This window comes from Amia ocellicauda, chromosome 1 (assembly GCF_036373705.1).
Source record: "Amia ocellicauda isolate fAmiCal2 chromosome 1, fAmiCal2.hap1, whole genome shotgun sequence".
Classification (NCBI taxonomy): Eukaryota; Metazoa; Chordata; class Actinopteri; order Amiiformes; family Amiidae; genus Amia; species Amia ocellicauda.
In genome coordinates this window covers 63,885,265-63,898,955 of record NC_089850.1, presented here as the reverse complement: position 1 = coordinate 63,898,955, position 13,691 = coordinate 63,885,265, and positions in this window count along the sequence as shown.

The window sequence follows — 13,691 nt, the reverse complement described above, 5'->3', positions numbered from 1 at the left end:
TGTCCCTGTAAGAGCACATTTGTTTATTTACTGGACGACAGTGAAATTACTGTGGATCGCTACAAGTGGGGCGGGCAGGCAATGTCAATGGCATATTAACTTCTCTTTTTCTCCCCCCCTCTCTCTCTGTCTCCTTCTCTTTCCCTCAATTACATATTACCCTCGCCCCCCCCTCGCAATTGGAAAATATATTTTGTTTCATATTCTCTTCTGTCACTTTCTCCTCCTCCTCCCTGTCTATCACTCTCCCTATTTCCCTCTCTACTCCTCTGTCGCTCTATATATATCTTTCTGTCTTCAGTGTCACCTTCTCTTTATATTGTCTGTTCTCTTTCTTCCCTTTGGGTCTGTATAACAACTCTCGGTCTTTCTGCTTTCTCTCTCTCTACTTTTTCTTGTTTTCTTTTCATGTTTTTTTCACCCATCCTTCAGTTTTCCTTCATACCTTTCTCTACCTTCCTCACTTCATTCTGTCTTCTGTTGTCTCTTGTCTTTCTCCCCATTTCCTCTGTTCTTCCTGACTTTCATTTCATCCTCTCCTTCTCATCTTTCATCCTCTCCTTCTTTATCCTTTCATCATTTTCTTCTCCTACTCTCCCCCTCCCCATCTCTCTCTAATGTCTGTCTCCTCTTTCTCTCTGTACCTCTCCCTCTCACATTCTATCTCTCTATAGCATCTGTGTCTCCTGCCCCTCTCCCCCTCTCTTGTGTTCTGTCTGTTTTCCTCTTCCTTTCTCTCTCTCTCTCTCTCTCGCTCTCTCTCATTTCCTCTCTCTGGACCACATCTCATCTTCAAAACTCTATGGCACTTTTGCTTTCTTGTTCTCTCCCTCTATCTATTAAATGGTTTATTTCTCCTCTTTTCATGTTTTAATTAATTCTCCTTTTCTTCCTGTTCCCATCATTTCAATCTTTGTCTTTCCTCCATTGTTTTTTGTCCTCTCTGTCCCTCTCTCCCTGCGTCCAAAACCGCATACTATCATACTAAATAGTGTCAAAACAGTACGGCACAATTAGTGGTACGTCCCAATACACCGTGTGAATACAGCAGTGTGTGAAAAGCACCCGGCACTTCCTGTTACCCGCTCTGTCCTCTGCTCTCTGTGGTGTCTTCCCATTCTCTCATCTCCGCTGCTCAGGCTTTTAACTTTCTTTTCTCACTTCTGCTTTAATTCATGTTATTCCTCTCTCCATGTTCCTCCTTTCTCACTTTTTCATTTTCTTCGTCTCCCTCTCTTATATATGTTGCTCTCACCCTCTCTCTGGCTTAAACTCTCTCCCACCCTATTTGCCCCCCTCCTCTTCTCTCTCTCTCTCCTTTTTTAATTCATTCTTCTTTATTTCTCTCTCTCTGTAGCAGTCCTCCAAACCCTTGCCACTTATTGTCTCTACTACTTGAAACTCTGTGGCACTTTCTAATGTATACATTGTCCTCTGCTGTCTATGGTGTCCTACCCTTCGCTTGTCTCAGCTGCTCAGACTTTTTCCTGTGTTCATTCATTTTCTTCCTATGCTATTAATCTTTTCCCTGTCCTCCATTCTCTCTAACCTTTATATACTTTTCCTCTCCCTTTTACATCTGTTTCTCTCTGTGTCTTATTTATAATCTCTCTCTCTTTCTGACCCCCATTTACTCTCTTTCCTGCCTTCCTTCTCTCTCTCTCATTTCCTCTGTCTCTGGCCTACGTCTCCTCTTCTTCTAAACTCTATGCCACTTTTGTGTTCTTGCTCTCTCTATTACATTTTATATTTCTCCTCTTTGCATGTTTTAATTTGTTCTCATTTTCTTTTCCTGTTCTTGTCTTTCCCTCCCTCTATTTCAGTTTCAATCTTTTTCTTTCCTCCTTTGTTTTTTGTCCTCCCTGTCCCTCTCTCTCTCTCTCTCTCTCTCTCATCACTCATTTTCTCTACCTCTCAAGCTCAATCCTCCATTGCAGGGGTTTTCAAACCGGTCCTGGAGTGCGCCCTGCCCTGCTGGTTTTTGTTCCAACTGAGGTCTTAATTGCTTAATTTAACTGTATATTGCTTTGTTAGTTCAATTAAGGATTCAATTAAGCAATTAAGACCTCGGTTGGAACAAAACCCAGCAGGGCAGGGGGTCCTCCAGGATCGGTTTGAAAACCACTGCTCCATCCCAAACCACTCTCTCTCTCTCATCTTATTTTGAAGTCTATGGCACTTCCTACCGCTCTGTCCTCTGCTCTCTGTGGTGTCTTCCCATTCCCTCGTCTCAGCTGCTCAGGCTTTTGTCTTTCTTTTCTAACTTCTCCTGTTTTAATTCATATTCTTCCTCTGTTATTCCTCTTTCTTGTCCTTCATTCTCATGTTTTCATTTTCTTCCTCTTCCTCTCTTATACCTGTTTCTCTCCCCTACCCTACTCCCTTCCCCCCTCTCTCTTCTTTCTCTCTCCCTTTTCCATTCTTTCTTCTTGACTTTTCTCTCTCTGTAGCGCAGTCTTCCAAACCCTTGCCACTTGTCGTTTCTACTACTTGAAACTCTGTGGCACTTTCTGTTACTATACACTGTCCTCTGCTGTCTATGGTGTCCTACCCTACAGCAAAGCCACATGCAGATCATCTTGGAGAGGAGGACAGACCTGTGCTTAATCTGTGCTAAAACTGGCAGCCTTACCATTCTCAGGGGCCATAGTTAGGCCCCCTTGTGGCACATATGAAATGTAGGGGATATGCTTTGAAATGATTGGAGTCTGTAGATCCATATATTGGTTTGATAGGATGAACATATAGGGCCAGGTTCACGTCTGCCATTTATTTTCCCTGTCAAATCGATACACGAATGTACAGACCGAAATATACTGAACACACAGGGTGGAACAGGGTGAGTCACTGGGACCAGAAGTGAGGATCTGCCCATCTACTGGGCCACCTGTCATGTACATCGGCTTCATGTCTCCTCTCTCCTCCTCTCTCTCTCTCTCTCTCTCTCTCTCTCTCTCTCTCTCTCTCTCTCTCTCTCTCTCTCTCTCTCTCAAATTCAAATTCAAAACAAGCTTTATTGGCATGATATGTTTTCACACAAGTATTGCCAAAGCAATTGGGTACATTGAGATAATATACAATAACATTAAGAACTTTACAAATATAAAATAAAATATTGTGTTATTTACATGTATTTTACATGGTTAATGTGCTGTGTTGTTGGTTTGGAGACATGGTTGCGGTTCTCTGGCTGTGTGGCAGGCTGTGATGTACTCTGCCGCGATCAGGGCGCAGTCTCTGTGCTCCCCCAGCACTACTCTGAGCCGCGCCTCTGTGCTGAGCTGGGGGAAGTCAGGACTCTGCTGGCGAATCTGGGGAAGAAGGCGTCTCTGACCTGTGTGTATCTGGAGCAGGTCAGGGCGAAGTGCGCCTCTGTCTCTACTTCCCCAGACCCACACTGTCTGCACAGGCGTCTGTCTCTGGGGGTCCAGGTCTGCCTGTGCCGTCCGGTCTCCACCTCAAGGCTGTGATCACTCAGTCTGTATCTGGTCAGAGTCCGTCTCTGCTGGGGGTCTGTGACCAGTGTCAGGTATTCTGCCGGGCTGTATCCTCTCTCTCTCTCTCTTTCAAATTTAAATTCAAATAAGCTTCATTGGCATGACGCTCTGGTGTTGTCAAAGCTTTAAGGAAAAAATTATAAAACACACAAAAAAAATATATATATATATTGTAGTGATCTCGAGCCTCACTAGGAGGCCTGGAACTTTTAGTGATGGGGTACGATCGCGGCATTGAGGCGCAGGAGACCGGGGTTTGATTCCCCATCTTGCTGTGACCCGAAAACCCCCAAATTGTTACAATATATATATCTTAATAGTTATAATATATGCGGAACTATCTTTCTCTCACTATCACTCTCTCTACCCCATCAGTCTCTCCTCCTCTTTTTCCTCTCTCTATCACTTTCTCTACTACTCCATCATTCTCCTTCTCCTCTCCCCTATCACAAATCCCTCCCATACACGCTGCAATCAGTAATTTTTCCATCTTTTATTCCTCACTTAATCTCCCTGCTCTTCTCTCATCTCCTATCCCTCTCTCCTTCCCCCTCTCTCTCTCCTTCCCCCTTACTCTCTTCTTCAACCCTCTCCTTACCCTTTTGTCCATCTCTCTCTGTCTCTCCATTGTGTTTTGATTTTCATTTCCCTCCTATTTTCTTTATTTTTCTTCTTAGTGTGTCTCTCTCCCGTCCTCCACCTTTTTTTAAATTTTCTTTAATAGCTTTTCTGTTTTGATGCTGTCCTGTATTCCCTCTCTTATTGTTACTGCTCCCCCCTTCCCCTCTCAACTCAGATTAAATTTGCTTTATTGACATGACAAGCGTGATCACTCCCCCTTCTCTTCTCTCCCTCGCTTTGATTTGTGTTCAATATGTACAGTGATTCTAAAACCTCTCCCTCTTTAGACTTACAGAGAGGGAGGGAGAGAAGTGTAGTTATCTTCCTGCATCCCTCCCCCCATCACACTCTCTCTACTCGTCTCCTTCCCTTTCTTCCCACCTGTCATTTCCTCCTCATCCACTCGGACACTCTTACTTTTTTCTCTTCCCTTTTTCTCTCCCATGCAACCTGCCTTCCCCATATTGGTGTGACATGTCTCTCTAATTAATTAATTAATTAAATCAAACAATTGCGCATTTGGGACAGTGCTGTATACAGGTGTCATGTTACTGGCGTGGTGCTGTATACTGGTGTCATGTGTTACTGGTGTGGTGCTGTATACTGGTGTCATGTGTTACTGGTGCGGTGCTGTATACATGTGTCATGTTACTGGAACGGTGCTGTATACTGGTGTCACGTGTTACTGGTGCGGTTCTGTATACAGGTGTCACGTGTTAGCAGCGCCCTTTGCAAATACACTTGAAATATACATTCTCTCAGATATATATTCTCTGCAAGCAGTTGTCTCCTCTCTCTCTCTCTCTCTCTCTCTCTCTCTCTCTCTCTCTCTTCTATAAACAAAATCAGTCCCCCTGTCCACCCTCCCCCTCCAGATCTATCCTGTCAATCTGTTCACAATAAAATGGTGTTTGAGCTTCAGAATGCGCCTGTCGTTACTGTAGCATTTATCAGTGTCTCTCTGTGTGTCGTTGTGTCTTACCGTCACTGTGTCTCTCTGTGTGTTCATGTCTTTCTCTGTGCGTCACTGTGTCTGTATGTGTCTTTTTGTATATCTCTGGGCATCTCTACATCTCTCTCTGTGTCACAAGAGTTTTTGACCTGGACTCGCTGGACTGAAGGAGCAATGACCTGGCCATGAGGATGAGGCCAGTGAACAGGGAGTGTGTACCTGTGTATGAGACCAGTGCCTGAGACATGCTGCTGGTACACATGTCAGTACAGCACCTCTTCTGAAAGAGATGACTGATCTGTGGGAACGTTGAGCTCTATTTGGAATAGAAGAGAGTCTGCAAACCAGGTGATTGAAATGCAGGGAACCCCGGCTCACTCTGGAAGCTCTTCCCACGCCCCACTTCCACAATGACAGCACTGGTCTGGTGTTCATTCCACCGCTGAGCGAAGAATCACCCCCATCGAATTCAGTGCCCGTGCCACCATCGGCACTGACGACATGCGGGCTGGACCTTCTCTCCACTTCAGAGAACCATTGAAAAGTGTTCACCATGAAATGTAGTTTGTTTTCTACGTGTACTAACCGACTGGAAATGTGGACTATGCCGGCTGCAGCAGTGTATAGCCTGCTTTTCACATGTCTAAACTACCGGACACAACTAGAAGTGTTGCTAAGGCTGCCAGCTCTGGTACATTTCCTTGTAATAAATGGCCCCTCATTCACCCTCTTCTCTTTCCTACACCCCGAATTCGATGCTTATCAACGGCTCAACCGCAAAGACAGTTCCCCAAGACAGTTCTGTAAAGCGCCCAGAAGTCATTGCTGTTGTTCAGCGCATCACCGGATGTTTCCGGCTCGTTTGTTGGATGTGTGCGGCCCTTTTGCGGCCCTTTGTGCGCATGCTCACTTCTTCAGCACACTAGCCCCATGCCTTTGCCTTATTGGGCTCCTAGCTGTATTATAAAGGGCTTATGATGTAGAAACAGCTGACTCACTCTTGGGACCATTTCCACTGTATGATCAATAATAATAATTTGCCAATCCCTGCCGCTCGTTCTCATTCTGTCCCCATTGCTGCGATCTCTCATTACCGCTCATTAGTATCTATTTATTGGCAGACGCCATTATCCAGGGAAGCTTATAGGAAACAAGAGCAATGTAAAAGTGCAAATCCAAATACAATGGCAGGTACACATTAGGTCAAAGATACAGTTAATATAAAATACAAGTCATACCTCCTAGACCTAATAGCTAACAAGTGCAGACGAGATGCGCTGAAGTCACAGGTAAGGACTAAGCAATGGAGCAGAGGGGAATCACAGTAAACAACAGTATTAGTGATGTAAATGCATTTCTGCTGCTACTACTAATAATAATAAACACTCCTATAAAGTATTATTATTAGTAATAGTGTATTTATTACCGTTTATTAAATTCAGAAACAAGAGGCTGAGACACAAACAACGGGCTGACTGACCTGCACTGAGACCCAGCGGAGCACAGGGGCTGGAGCAGAATTGTGAAGACTTGACTCTAGTCCCTGCAAGAAAACACACAGAAGGAGACGGAACAGAGAGAAACCGACAACCACCGAGAGCAAGGCAGGCACTGGAGGAGAGAGCAGGGGCACTAGGCCGTGAAGATGCAGACCGAGGGGACATTTTGGAGAACAGAGCCGTGAAAGATTGCTGAACGAGGATCTGTGGAACAAAGACGTGGGGTCTCATGTATCAACGCTGCGTACGCACAAAAACTTTGCGTACGCCATCTTTCATGCTCACGGTTGGATGTACTAACAGTGAAATGAACGCAAGAATGTGCGTTCCTCCACGTCAACTTCATGTCTGGCGTACGTACATTTCTCATGGTTTTTGTCCGTTGGCGACTCTTACAGGCAATGAAGTGAAGTTGTAAACATTACACTACGAATTGTTGTACAAGTCTATCGCACTACCACCTGTGAGAAGCATTGCTATTAATTTGCAATTTATAAACTAATTAAAATACTATTGTCACACGAGCCTTATGGGAATATTCTATCAATTATACAATTAAATAAGAACATATAAAAGCATGTGCAGATTGATACAACCCTTAGTCTATGGCAATGGCAGCGTTGGCCTTATTAGAGGACTTTGCTAATGGCAGAATCCGAGGAGAACGAGTTTTTAGGGACCACAATGATTTTCTGGCAAACGATGCTGACTGGCTTATCAGCCGTTTCAGATTTCCAAGGGTTATCCTCTTGGAGCTCTGTGCTGAGTTGGGTCCGGATTTGGAGAGAGAGACAGCGAGGAGCTGCGCAGTACCCGCTCCCCTACAGGGGCTGACAGCACTTGGTTTCCTGGCAACTGGTTCTTTCCAAAGGGAAATGGCCGCTCAGGAATAAGCCAGTCGTCTTTGAGCCGCGCAATGCCAGCTGTATGGGACGGGATCATCCGCATGTCTACCAGGTATATAAGGTTCCCATACGATGCAGTTGACCAGCCAAACATTAAAGCACAATTTGCAACGATAGCCGGTTTTCCTAATGTAATCAGAGCGATCGACGGCACACACATTGCTATAAAGGCGCCATCTGAAGAAGAATTTGCATATGTGAATCGGAAACATTTCCATTCAATAAATGTGCAGATAATATGTGATGCACAAATGCACCTAACAAATATTGTAGCAAGGTTGCCTGGGTCAACCCATGATTCATACATCCTTACAAACAGCATGGTTGGGATGAGGCTCCAAGCTGGCAGGGTGCGCGATGGGTGGCTTATTGGTGAGTGATGCATTTAAAGTTATGGTTCTATTTAATTTTATTTTTATTATTGTTTTTGCCATTTAATTAATCAACTGCCCATCAGGAGACCGCGGTTATCCACTAAAGACGTGGCTGTTAACCCCCCTCACCAACCCACAAACTGACCAAGAGCGCAGCTACAATGATGCCCATTCTCGGTCAGTTGTAGAGCAGGCAATTGGGCAGCTGAAATGTCGGTGGCGCTGCTTTGACAGGACCGGGGGGATGCTGTTATACCACCCTGACAAGGTGTGCCGGATCGTGCTGACCTGTGGTGTGCTGCACAATGTCGCGCACAGGCACGGCATACCACTTGGTGAGGTGGCGGCACCGCCAGATGACCCCAACCCAGGACCAATGTATGTGCAGCCCAACCAACAAGCCATTCAGGCCCATCAGCATGTGATTGCGACAATATAAATGGTAATCAGAGACAAAGTTCATTTTTTGACCAATTCCTTTAATGAGTGGCTTATGTCTGTGAGTGCGTCAGTGATATTTTTCAGGTGACTGTTAATTTTGCCGATGGCCATAACGATTTGCTGTTGTGACTCCAGAACAGCATGCATCAAGACTTGGCCAGACGGACGGGTCTCAGCACTGGGGGGAGCACTGGAAACGCCGGACACAATGGGCCCTGGCTGCTCAGGGGGGGCGGACTCCGAGTGCGTGCCAGTGGACATTCCTGCTGTTGCACCATATAAATCAAAATAAACACAGGCACATGTTAATTGAGATTTGAGTCTGTTCCTTATTAATGGGTACACGCATTTGCCATAAATGCAATGGATATGTAACATCTCTGGTGTACTTTTGGTCAGCTACATTGCATGCATTTGAAAATTAAATGCAGGCTGGTAAGCTATGTGTACCACAGTTAAGCAAACAAATTGGAAATGAGTTACCTTAGTGGCAGTCCTGTAGTAAATCCGAGTCTCCCATAGCATCAGATACTATTCCAGAGAGTACAGTGACACCCATGATAGAGGTACTCCCTGCTCAAAGGGTGTAAGTTCATCAACCCCTGTACCACTGCCTGTTCTGCCCACACTTTGTCGGTGCGCAGCAGTTCTCCGCTTAACTTCCACCTTTATATCAGACCATTTCTTTTGAAGGTCATTTACAGTGTGATTTTCAGATCCCACCGCATTGACAACGTCAGCCAAACTCTCCCACTAATTTTTTTTCCTTTTGTTATTAATTCCGGAGGACAAAGTTCCAAATAAAATATTTTTTCTTGTTTCTACCTCCGATAGTAGCACCTCCAATTCACTTTCCGTAAAGTTTCGTTTCTTGCTGCTTGCTTTTGCCACAGTGGACTCATTACCATATTGAAATTTATTTAATTAAGGGAGGAGACAGGGTGGGGTGTTGTACTCGTGCATGTGCGCTCAATTTCACGTGAATTGGGATGTACAAAGAGAATATGCGTGGGATCCTGCGTACGCAGAGATTCATACATCTGTTTTTTTTTGTGCGTACGCACATTTACAGCTTTGTCCATACGTAATGTTTTAGTATGAATTCAACGCAAGTCTTTGTACATGAGGCCCCTGGCGTTTGGAGACTGTGGAATAAGGCAGAGACTCCCTGCATGGATGAGTACTTTGTTTACCTCCTGTTGAAAAAGCGATTGTTGAGTATTGAAATTAGGAAATCAGACACGGCAATTGGAACACTTTATTACATACACCACGGACAGTGGTTGTGGCAGTTCGTGGTTTTTCCTAGAGGAAGATCTTTTTGACTGTTTGCTGTCTTCCCTCGCTCCCCTCTGGTGGCCGCTCTTGGATCCGCAACCCGAAAAAGAAGAGGCATTAGCATTGCTATTTGCACAGAACTCGCGTCTGTCAATGGACACTTGTTTACCTTGACTTCGTGTAGAAACCTGGTCGGTCGGCATGGAGCCAGTGCGATTCTTGTCTGGCCTAAAGCGGCTACCGGCCTTGGAGGCGCCGAAGATTAATTGCGTCCTGTACCCCTGTAGCCGGCGTCTCGCTTCCTTGCAGGTGGTCGTGGTGTTGCTGCTTCCTGGCGAGACAGAAGCCCAATGATACCATTAAGTGCTGCTGTACTGTTGCCTCCGAACTTCAGTGTTATTTATTGGAGGGGTAGGTTCTTGAGTCTGGTTGCTGCTATAGTGTATTTGTCTACAGAAGGAAAAGGTAGTTTTATATTTTATAGCTTTTATTAGATAATTTAGTTATTTGTTCTTTTGGTTAGGGGATTTGAACATTTCATTCGCCCTAAATATTAAAGGTGGGTTTTAGACTAGGTTTTTATTATAATGTATTTACTACTATGGTGTATAGTCCCTTATGGGGTCTTTGATAACTGCCCTGTGAGTGTGAAACCCACCCTGTATGAATGTATGAATAAAGATCGATGTTATTACTTACCGTCCTGCTGTTGTGTCTTTGGGTCCCATCGAGACTGCCGGGGGAGAGAATCAGTTCCTCTCTCGCTCACCGATTGAGATGGCGTAGTTAGTTACATGTTTCAACTGAACAACCCTCAACTGTGACACACATAGAAAAATAACACACGTGCACACACATTATCTACATACTTACCTGTACACGTGATTCCTGATGCATATTCTAACATATTCTACTACTTCAATGACAGGCTATCATTAATATTAGCCTGCATAGAAATATAACACATTCTTCTACTGAAATCTCATTGTGTTTACCTGCAAGATCTACCTGCTATTGTACAGCTACTAACTAACCTCCTGACCTTTACACACCATTACCAAAGCACTCGACTCCTAAACCGAATGAACCTGCAGCTACTTCCTGGATTCCTGTCAATTAGATTAGCCGTTCAGGGCTCCAGGCTGTGACCATTTTGTGACCTTTTGACTTGGCATTGCAAGTTCATTTTTTCACTGGTCGCATCAGTGTGAATACTGTTTATTAAATGAAAGTATTTTACATTTTACAAATAAAAACATTCAAAATTGTAATACTTGTGATTAAAAAAAATTTTAAATCAATTACTAAAATCACTTAAAAAAAAAATTAAAATCTCAAAGTGATTAAATTCAAAATAACTGAACATGTTCATAAAAGAAAAACAAATGTGCTAAAAGCAAACCTGCTAACCAACAAAAAATGTCAAATACATTGAAAATAACTGAAAATGAATCGGACAAATCAAAAAAATAAAATAAAACAAGAAAAATAAAAAACAAACCAAAACAGTCCAATTCATTTAAAATTAAAACCAAACGGCCAATGCATTTGACAAAGAAATATAACAAAAACAACCAAAAAAACCAATCAAACTAGTGTTTTTAAAAACAACTAAATCTTTAAAAACAATTAAAATTCATTTTTAAAATTCATTTTAAAATATAATCATTCATAAAATAGTTAAAAGATCTTGGACTCGGGCTCCAGCAGGGGGAGATGGTCGTCCCCGGAGGTGGGTCCCATCAAGGGATCCTAAGCTCCCCCATATCTTTTATGTGCCAGATCTTGTAGGCTTCCTCCTTGCCCCTCTGATGGACCTCCAGATTGACATACTCACGAATGAGTACCATGCCCCTCCGCGCGGTGACAATCGGGTCCAGCTCCTGCTTATTAAAAAGGCAGATGTTCCGTCCCTCCCACAGGGCCTGCTTCACTGCGCAGACGACACGCCACCAGCACCTCAGGGAGGGAGATGTTATTCCTTTGGCAGGGCCATAAAGGATCTGCTGGGCGGTCGTCCGCACAGGAACGGCAAACCTGCGGAGGAACGGGAAAAACAGGAGCCAGACCCTGCAGGCGGAGGGGCAAGATATGAGCCTCCGTCTCCTTCCCCAGGCAACCCTTATAGGGGCAGGTGTCATAAGGAGCTATGCCCCTTCTGTGCATGAACTCTCGGGTGGGGAGACACCGACTCACAGCCATCCAGGACACATCTTTCTGTGTATTCGTGAGGCAAACGTGCGTAGCGTTAGCCCAGATAAACCGGCAGGTTTCGAGAGGGAAATCTTCTATCCGGCTGGTCTCCTGGGTAGATATCATCTGGCTACAGATGGTTTTATAATCCCAGGAGGCCAGCACGACTTTATGGAGGCCTACTTCGAGCGCAAAGGCTCGGAGCTCCCTGTAGAACGGCGGGGGATCCCACGAGTACGGCCTGGTGTTATCCATGGCGCAGAGGCCGAATGGTCTCAGGCTGCTGGCAAAATAAAAGCGGTTCATAAAACTCACTTTCTTGCCAGCAGCCTGGATGTTCTTGACCACATAGGCCAGCCCCTGCGCCTTTATCAGCCGTACAACGTCCGGGACCCCCCTGCCTCCATCCAGGGTACCCTTCACCATCTGCACTCTTTTCAGCCTCTCCATTTTGCTCCCCCAGACAAACCGAAATATAATTCGGGTCACTAGTTTTGCGATGACCTTGTCTGGGGGGAAGATCATTCCTACGTAAAGGAGTATCGGGAAGAGGATGGCCTTTACGACCAGCACCTTACCAGCCATCGTCAAGGTCCTTGTGCTCCAGCCGTGGATCTTCTTTTGGACCTTAGATATGGCCTCCTCCCAGCTCCGGGTGCCCGTGTTGGTCCCGTCTATCGTGATCCCCAGAACCTTGATAAACGGCTTCACAGGGAACACGGTCGGCGAGCCCCGGCTGACAGGCCATGCCCTGGAGAGGTAGACCTCGCTCTTGGCCTTGTTGACAGCGGCCCCCGTCGCCCTGCAGAAGCCGTCCAGCAGTTCCTCGACCCCACGGCCACGTCGTCCATGTAGGCCAGGGCCTTCAGTTGCTCTCCACCGGAACCCGGGAGATGGAAACCTGTCACCCGGACGTCCCGGCGGATCGCCTGCATGAACGGCTCCAGACAGAGGACGTACAGCAGGGCCGACAGGGGACAACCCTGCCGGACCCCCAACCTGACCGGAAATGGTTCGGTCAGGTGGCGGTTCACAAGGACCCTGCTGCTTAGACCGCTGTAAATTATCTTAACCCATTTCCTCAGGCCAAGAGCGATACCCATCCTCTCCATGACGAGCTGCAGGTATTCGTGGCCCACTCTGTCGAAGGCTTTCTCCTGGTCCAAGCTGATTAGGACCAGGGGAAGCCCTCTCTCGTTCGAGTAGGCCACAACATCCCTGAGCAGCATGGCGTTGTCGGCCGCCGATCTCCCCCGGGCACCACAGACCTGGTCGGGACTGTGTGAGCTAGAAAAACAAATACACGTTCCATGTGTTTTGCTGACTCTCATGATGTGGTAAAAGGGACGTCCCTGCTGCATCAATGGGGGAGTTTCCACCAGGGCGGCGCTCCTCAGAGGAGGAAGGGGAGGACCTCCTCCTCACTGAAATTCATAAAAATAATTATTATAAGAACTTTTTCAAAGACATTCACGTCACAAAATACCCAATTCCAGTGAATCATCTACAGTGAAGGTTTACGGTCCTCAACATATCCATCCTCCTATGAGCTGTATTTCCATAATATGACTATGGAGGCTCATGGGTACAACTCCCTTCCATCCAATCACACAGTGAAAATGTGCCTGACGGAGGATGTCCTCAGAGGCTTCAACCAATCAGAGCTGTTACAGAATTAACTGACACATTTCCCATCCAATCGAAGCATCCAGAATGTACAGGGAGGCACAGGCACACTAGGAGTGTAGTGAGCCGGTGACATTGGATAGAGAGAGATTGAGAGAGTGATAGAGTTGATCATTTACATTCTAATTAGCTATTAATATTATTCAAATTAAGGGAGAAAGAGGAGGTAGATTCTATCATTCGTCTTGGTTATAAAGGCCTTTAATAAATGTTTTAATTTAAAATAATTGTCTGACAGTTGATCA